Genomic DNA, 7,500 nt, shown 5'->3' with positions numbered 1-7,500 from the left:
CAGCGAAAGGCTGCGCACCGCTTTCCGCCTGGTAACTCGGCGTCCGTGAGACCGACCGACTCCGCTTTAGCACCGGAGCTAGAGTGGGGCAAGGGGCACCGAAGGGTACCGGAACGATCACGTTCGCATACCGGGAAGTCGAGTGACGGGCCGCTGAAAGCGAGCAGGGTGCCACCGCTCGGGGCCCCGGTTTGTCCGTCCCACCCGGAGGCCCATATCTCCGGAAGGCACAGGCCGATTTCCTCCGGGTATGGCTCGTTGTGTGCGGCCGGACCAGGCGCAGCGGACGGTACCGAGCACTGGGAGGTGCGATGCTGCCCGCCGGAGTGACAGCGAAAGGCTGCGCACCGCTTTCCGCCTGCTAACTCGGCGTCCGTGAGACCGACCGACTCCGCTTTACCGCCGGAGCTAGAGTGGGGCAAGGGGCACGGTTGAGTACCGGAAGGATGACGTTCGCACACCGGGAAGTCGACTAGCGGGCCGCCGAAAGCGAGCTCGGGGCCCCGGTTTGTCCGTCCCACCCGGAGGCCCATATCTCCGGAAGGCACAGGCCGATTTCCACCGGGTATGGCTCGTTGTGTGCGGCCGGACCAGGCGCAGCGGACGGTACCGAGCACTCGGAGGTCGGGCGCTGCCCGCCGGAGGTACAGCGAAAGGCTGCAAACCACTTTCCGCCGCCTCCCTCCGCGGGCGTGAGACCGACGGTCGTCGGGTTTAGTTCCGCGGCTAGAGCAGGACGAGGGGCAGCGAACGGTACCGGAACGAACCCGGTCGCACACCGGGAAGTCGAGTGCCGGGTCTCGAAACGGAGCCGGGTCGGCCCAGTTTAAAACGGAGAAGAGAGTGCTGCCCTCTGCGGGTGAAAACATGGAAGTACGTTGGTTAATGATTTCCAGTTCACCCCGCTTGGTCAGGCCCACTCGGAGGCGGATAACTCCGGAACGCCGAGGCCGATTTCCTCCGGGTATGGCTCGTTGCGTGCGGCAGGAGGAGGCGCAGCGTTCGGTACCGAGCACTCGGAGGTGCGGTGCTGCCCGCCGGAGTGACAGCGAAAGGCTGCGCACCCCTTTCCGCCTGCTAACTCGGCGTCCGTGAGACCGACCGACTCCGCTTTAGCACCGGAGCTAGAGTGGGGCAAGGGGCACCGAAGGGTACCGGAACGATGACGTTCGCACACCGGGAAGTCGAGTGCCGGGCCGCCGAAAGCGAGCAGGGTGCCACCGCTCGGGGCCCCGGTTTGTCCGTCCCACCCGGAGGCCCATATCTCCGGAAGGCACAGGCCGATTTCCTCCGGGTATGGCTCGTTGTGTGCGGCCGGACCAGGCGCAGCGGACGGTACCGAGCACTCGGAGGTCGGGCGCTGCCCGCCGGAGGTACAGCGAAAGGCTGCAAACCACTTTCCGCCGCCTCCCTCCGCGGGCGTGAGACCGACGGTCGTCGGGTTTAGTTCCGCGGCTAGAGCAGGACGAGGGGCAGCGAACGGTACCGGAACGAACCCGGTCGCACACCGGGAAGTCGAGTGCCGGGTCTCGAAACGGAGCCGGGTCGGCCCAGTTTAAAACGGAGAAGAGAGTGCTGCCCTCTGCGGGTGAAAACATGGAAGTACGTTGGTTAATGATTTCCAGTTCACCCCGCTTGGTCAGGCCCACTCGGAGGCGGATAACTCCGGAACGCCGAGGCCGATTTCCTCCGGGTATGGCTCGTTGCGTGCGGCAGGAGGAGGCGCAGCGTTCGGTACCGAGCACTCGGAGGTGCGGTGCTGCCCGCCGGAGTGACAGCGAAAGGCTGCGCACCCCTTTCCGCCTGCTAACTCGGCGTCCGTGAGACCGACCGACTCCGCTTTAGCACCGGAGCTAGAGTGGGGCAAGGGGCACCGAAGGGTACCGGAACGATGACGTTCGCACACCGGGAAGTCGAGTGCCGGGCCGCCGAAAGCGAGCAGGGTGCCACCGCTCGGGGCCCCGGTTTGTCCGTCCCACCCGGAGGCCCATATCTCCGGAAGGCACAGGCCGATTTCCTCCGGGTATGGCTCGTTGCGTGCGGCCGGACCAGGCGCAGCGGACGGTACCGAGCACTCGGAGGTCGGGCGCTGCCCGCCGGAGGTACAGCGAAAGGCTGCAAACCACTTTCCGCCGCCTCCCTCCGCGGGCGTGAGACCGACGGTCGTCGGGTTTGTTTCCGCGGCTAGAGCAGGACGAGGGGCAGCGAACGGTACCGGAAGGAACCCGGTCGCACACCGGGAAGTCGACTAGCGGGCCGCCGAAAGCGAGCACGGGGCCCCGGTTTGTCCGTCCCACCCGGAGGCCCATATCTCTGGAAGGCACAGGCCGATTTCCACCGGGTATGGCTCGTTGTGTGCGGCAGGACCAGGCGCAGCGGACGGTACCGAGCACTCGGAGGTCGGGCGCTGCCCGCCGGAGGTACAGCGAAAGGCTGCAAACCACTTTCCGCCACCTCCCTCCGCGGGCGTGAGACCGACGGTCGTCGGGTTTGTCTCCGCGGCTAGAGCAGGACGAGGGGCAGCGAACGGTACCGGAACGAACCCGGTCGCACACCGGGAAGTCGACCAGCGGGCCGCCGAAAGCGTGCTCGGGTCCCCGGTTTGTCTGTCCCACCCGGAGGCTGATATCTGAGGAAGTCCGAGGCCGATTTCCTCCGGCTAACTCGGCGGGCAATGTGTCCCCCCCCCACCATCTTCGGCTGATTACCGTGGCTGGACCGGATCAAGGAGCAACGGAACCGTGCCAGAACGACGTCGGTCGGACGGCGTGAACTGATAGTGCCGAGGCCGGAAACCGAGCCGGAAATGTGCACCGATTTATTGGTCCCACTCGCAGGCCCATATCTCCGGAAGGCCGAGGCCGATTTCCTCCGGGTATGGTTCGCTGCGTGCAGCCGGAAGGGGAGCAGCGGACGGCACTGAGCAGCCGGAGGTGCGGCGCTGCCCGCCGGAGCTGCAAGCGAAAGGCTGCGCACCGCTTTCCGCTGGCTAACTCGGCGGCCGTCAGGCCGACCGACTCCGCTTCAGCACGGGAGCTGGAGTCGGGCAAGGGGCACCGAAGGGTACCGGAAGGATCACGTTCGGACACCGGGAAGTCGAGTGCCGGGCCGCCGAAAGCGAGCTCGGGGCCCCGGTTTGTCCGTCCCACCCGGAGGCCCATATCTCGAGAAGGCACAGGCCGATTTCCTCCGGGTTTGGCTCGCTGCGTGCGGCCGGACGAGGCGCAGCGAACGGTACCGAGCACTCGGAGGTGCGGCGCTGCCCGCCGGAGGTACAGCGAAAGGCTGCAAACCGCTTTCCGCCTCCTCTCCCCTCGGGCGTGAGACCGACGGTCGTCTGGTTTGCTTCCGCGGCAAGAGCAGGACGAGGGGCACCGAGCGGTACCAGAACGAACCCGGTCGCACACCGGGATGTGGAGTGCCCGGCCCAAACCCGCTACCCCCCCCCCCCCCCCCAACACCCGAAAGCGAGCCCCGGTTTGTGGATTAAAAGTGAAGCGGCAAAGATTTGTAAAACAGCGTGAAATGATGAACCAGAAGCCCAAAGTAATGGTGGGAATAAAAGTTCCAAAATGTGAAATGGTGAACCAGAAGTTGTGTGAACTGTTTAACCCAAAGTGGCAAAAATGGATTAAAAGGGGTGAAATGATCGACCGCAAAGCAGGGCAAGCATTAAACAAAAGCAGCAGCATTTTTTAAAAAGGGACAAATGGTTTACCAGAATCCCAAAAGAATGCTCAGAGACTTAAGTCCCAAAGGGGAAATGGTTAACCAGTAGCTGGGTGAACTGCTTAACCCAAAGTGGGAAAAAGGATAAAAAAGGGGTGAACTGATCAACCAGAAGTCGACAACAATGTGCGGCGATTAAGTCTGAAAGAGGGAAAGGTTGACCGGAAAGCAGGGAAATGATTAAACAAAAGCAGAAAAATTCAGTAAAAAGGGGCAAGTGGTGAACCAGAAGTTGGGTGAACTGCTTAACCAAAAGTGGGAAAGAGGATTAAAAGGGGAGAAATGTTGAACCAGATGTCGAAAACAATGCGCGGCGATGAAGTCTGAAAGAGGAAAAGGTTGACCGCAAAGCAGGGAAAGGATTAAACAGAAGCAGCAATATCTTTTAAAAAGGGACAAATGGTGAACCAGAATCCCAAAAGAATGCTCAGAGACTTAAGTCCCAAAGGGGCAAATGGTTAACCAGAAGCTGGGTGAACTGTTTAACCAAAAGTGGGAAAAAGGATTAAAATGTTGTGAAATGATTAACCAGAAGGCGAAAGCAAAGTGCGGCGGCGAAGTCCTAAAGGGGAAAAGGTTGACCATAAAGCAGGGAAATGATTAAACAAAAGCGGAAAAATTCAGTAAGAAGGGGCAAATGGTTAACCAGAAGTTGGGTGAACTGCTTAACCAAAAGTGGGAAAAAGGATTAAAAGGGGAGAAATGTTTAACCAGATGTCGAAAACAATGCGCGGCGATGAAGTCTGAAAGAGGAATAGGTCGACCGCAAAGCAGGGAAATGATTAAACAAAAGCAGAAAAATTCAGTAAAAAGGGGCAAATGGTGAACCAGAAGCTGGGTGAACTGCTTAACCAAAAGTGGGAAAAAGGATTAAAAGGGGAGAAATGTTGAACCAGATGTCGAAAACAAGGTGCGGCGATGAAGTCTGAAAGAGGAATAGGTCGACCGCAAAGCAGGGAAAGGTTTAATCAAAAGCAGCAATATCTTTTAAAAAGGGACAAATGGTGAACCAGAATCACAAAAGAATGCTCAGAGACTTAAGTCCCAAAGGGGAAATGGTTAACCAGTAGCTGGGTGAACTGTCCAACCCAAAGTGGGAAAAAGGATTAAAAGGGGTGAAATGATTAACCAGGAGGCTAAAGCAATGTGCCGCGGTGAAGTCCTAAAGGGGAAAAGGTTGACCAGAAAGCAGGGAAAGCATTAAACAAAAGCGGCAACATTTTTTAAAAAGTGGCAAATGGTTAACCAGAATCCCAAAAGAATGCTCAGAGACTTAAGTCCCAAAGGGGAAATGGTGAACCAGAAGCTGGGTGAACTGGTGAACCAAAAGTGGGAAAAAGGATTAAAAGGGGAGAAATGATTAACCAGGAGGCTGAAGCAATGTGCCGCGGTGAAGTCCTAAAGGGTAAAAGGTTGACAAGAAAGCAGGGAAATGATTAAACCAAAGCGGAAAAATTCAGTATAATGGGGCAAATGGTTAACCAGAAGCTGGGTGAAATGGTTAACCAAAAGTGGCAAAAAAAGATTTAAAGGGGAAAAATGATTAACCAGAAGTCGACAACAATGCTCGGCGATGAAGTCTGAAAGGGGAAAAGGTTGACCAGAAAGCAGGGAAACGATTAAACAAAAGCGGCAACATTTTTTAAAAAGTGGCAAATGGTTAACCAGAATCCCAAAAGAATGCTCAGAGACTAAGTCCCAAAGGGGAAATGGTTAACCAGAAGCTGGGGGAAATGGTTAACCAAAAGTTGCAAAAATGATTAAAAGGGGTGAAATGATTAACCAGGAGGCTGAAGCAATGTGCCGCGGTGAAGTCCTAAAGGGGAAAAGGTTGACCACAAAGCAGGGAAAGCATTAAACAAAAGCGGCAACATTTTTTAAAAATTGGCAAATGATTAACCAGAATCCCAAAAGAATGCTCAGAGACTAAGTCCCAAAGGGGAAATGGTTAACCAGAAGCAGGGGGAAATGGTTAACCAAAAGTTGCAAAAATGATTAAAAGGGGTGAAATGATTAACCAGGAGGCTGAAGCAATGTGCCGCGGTGAAGTCCTAAAGGGGAAAAGGTTGACCACAAAGCAGGGAAAGCATTAAACAAAAGCGGCAACATTTTTAAAAAAGTGGCAAATGATTAACCAGAATCCCAAAAGAATGCTCAGAGACTAAGTCCCAAAGGGGAAATGGTTAACCAGAAGCTGGGGGAAATGGTTAACCAAAAGTTGCAAAAATGATTAAAAGGGGTGAAATGATTAACCAGGAGGCTAAAGCAATGTGCCGCGGTGAAGTCTGAAAGAGGGAAAGGTTGACCAGAAAGCATTAAACAAAAGTGGCAACATTTTAAAATAATTGGCAAATGGTTAACCAGAATCCCAAAAGAATGCTCAGAGACTAAGTCCCAAAGGGGAAATGGTTAACCAGAAGCTGGGGGAAATGGTTAACCAAAAGTTGCAAAAATGATTAAAAGGGGTGAAATGATTAACCAGGAGGCTAAAGCAATGTGCCGCGGTGAAGTCCTAAAGGGGAAAAGGTTGACCAGAAAGCAGGGAAAGCATTAAACAAAAGCGGCAACATTTTTTAAAAAGTGGCAAATGGTTAACCAGAATCCCAAAAGAATGCTCAGAGACCAAGTCCCAAAGGGGAAATGGTTAACCAGAAGCTGGGGGAAATGGTTAACCAAAAGTTGCAAAAATGATTAAAAGGGGTGAAATGATTAACCAGGAGGCTGAAGCAATGTGCCGCGGTGAAGTCTGAAAGAGGGAAAGGTTGACCAGAAAGCATTAAACAAAAGTGGCAACATTTTTTAAAAATTGGCAAATGGTTAACCAGAATCCCAAAAGAATGCTCACAGACTAAGTCCCAAAGGGGAAATGGTTAACCAGAAGCTGGGTGAAATGGTTAACCAAAAGTTACAAAAATGATTAAAAGGGGTGAAATGATCAACCAGAAGTCGAAAACAATGTGCGGCGATGAAGTCCTAAGGTGGAAAAGTTACCCAGAAGGCAGGGAAATGATCAAACGAAAGCAGCCAAAAAATTATTAAAAGAGGGGAACTGATGAACCAAAAGATGAGAAACGGCCCGCAGAGACTAAGTCCAAAACGGGAACTGGTGAACCGGAAATGATTAACCAAAAACTAAGTCCGAAGAGGGAACTGGTAAACCAGAACTGAGTAACCCGATTTTTAAAATTAATTATAAATGGGGAAACGATTGAGCAAAAGGCGGAAATTAAGTCACAGGGACCAGGTCCGAAAGGGCAAGAGGTTACCCCGTAGGGGGCATTCGTCAACTCAATCTGAAAATTTTGGAGGCAAATCTGACCAAAATGCGGAAATCGGACCACACCGCGAGGGGCGCCATTCGACGGGGCAGGGGTAGACGCGTCGAACGGTGCCTGAAGGTCCCGGCTGCGACACGTGAGTCCGGAGATATGGCCAGTCAAAGTCTGATGGGAGGTACCGAAGCCGAAAAATCGAAACGCGTTTGCGGCGATTCGGTGTCAGAAAGTCGGTCACGAATTCAAATTCGTCCCGCTGATTCGCCAATTGCCAGCCGGTTCCGGGGGGATTGGCGGGGTACCTGCAGGATAGTAAGAGGTGGCATGTCGAGACTTAGCCTGTTTACCAGACTTGTGTCCAGCGCCTCCAGGTCTGCAGAGACCGACCCGGGCTGCCGCCCAACCGACTTTTAAGCCTTTTGGGAGTGGGAATTTTTCCCATTTTTCCCCATTTTTCGGGTTTTTTGGTCGGGCTTGAAAACGGCGGCCCCGAGGC

Source organism: Heptranchias perlo, unplaced genomic scaffold (genome assembly GCF_035084215.1).
Source record: "Heptranchias perlo isolate sHepPer1 unplaced genomic scaffold, sHepPer1.hap1 HAP1_SCAFFOLD_567, whole genome shotgun sequence".
NCBI classification, from domain to species: Eukaryota; Metazoa; Chordata; class Chondrichthyes; order Hexanchiformes; family Hexanchidae; genus Heptranchias; species Heptranchias perlo.
The sequence above is the reverse complement of the archived record's forward strand: the minus strand, read 5'-3'. Positions refer to the sequence as shown.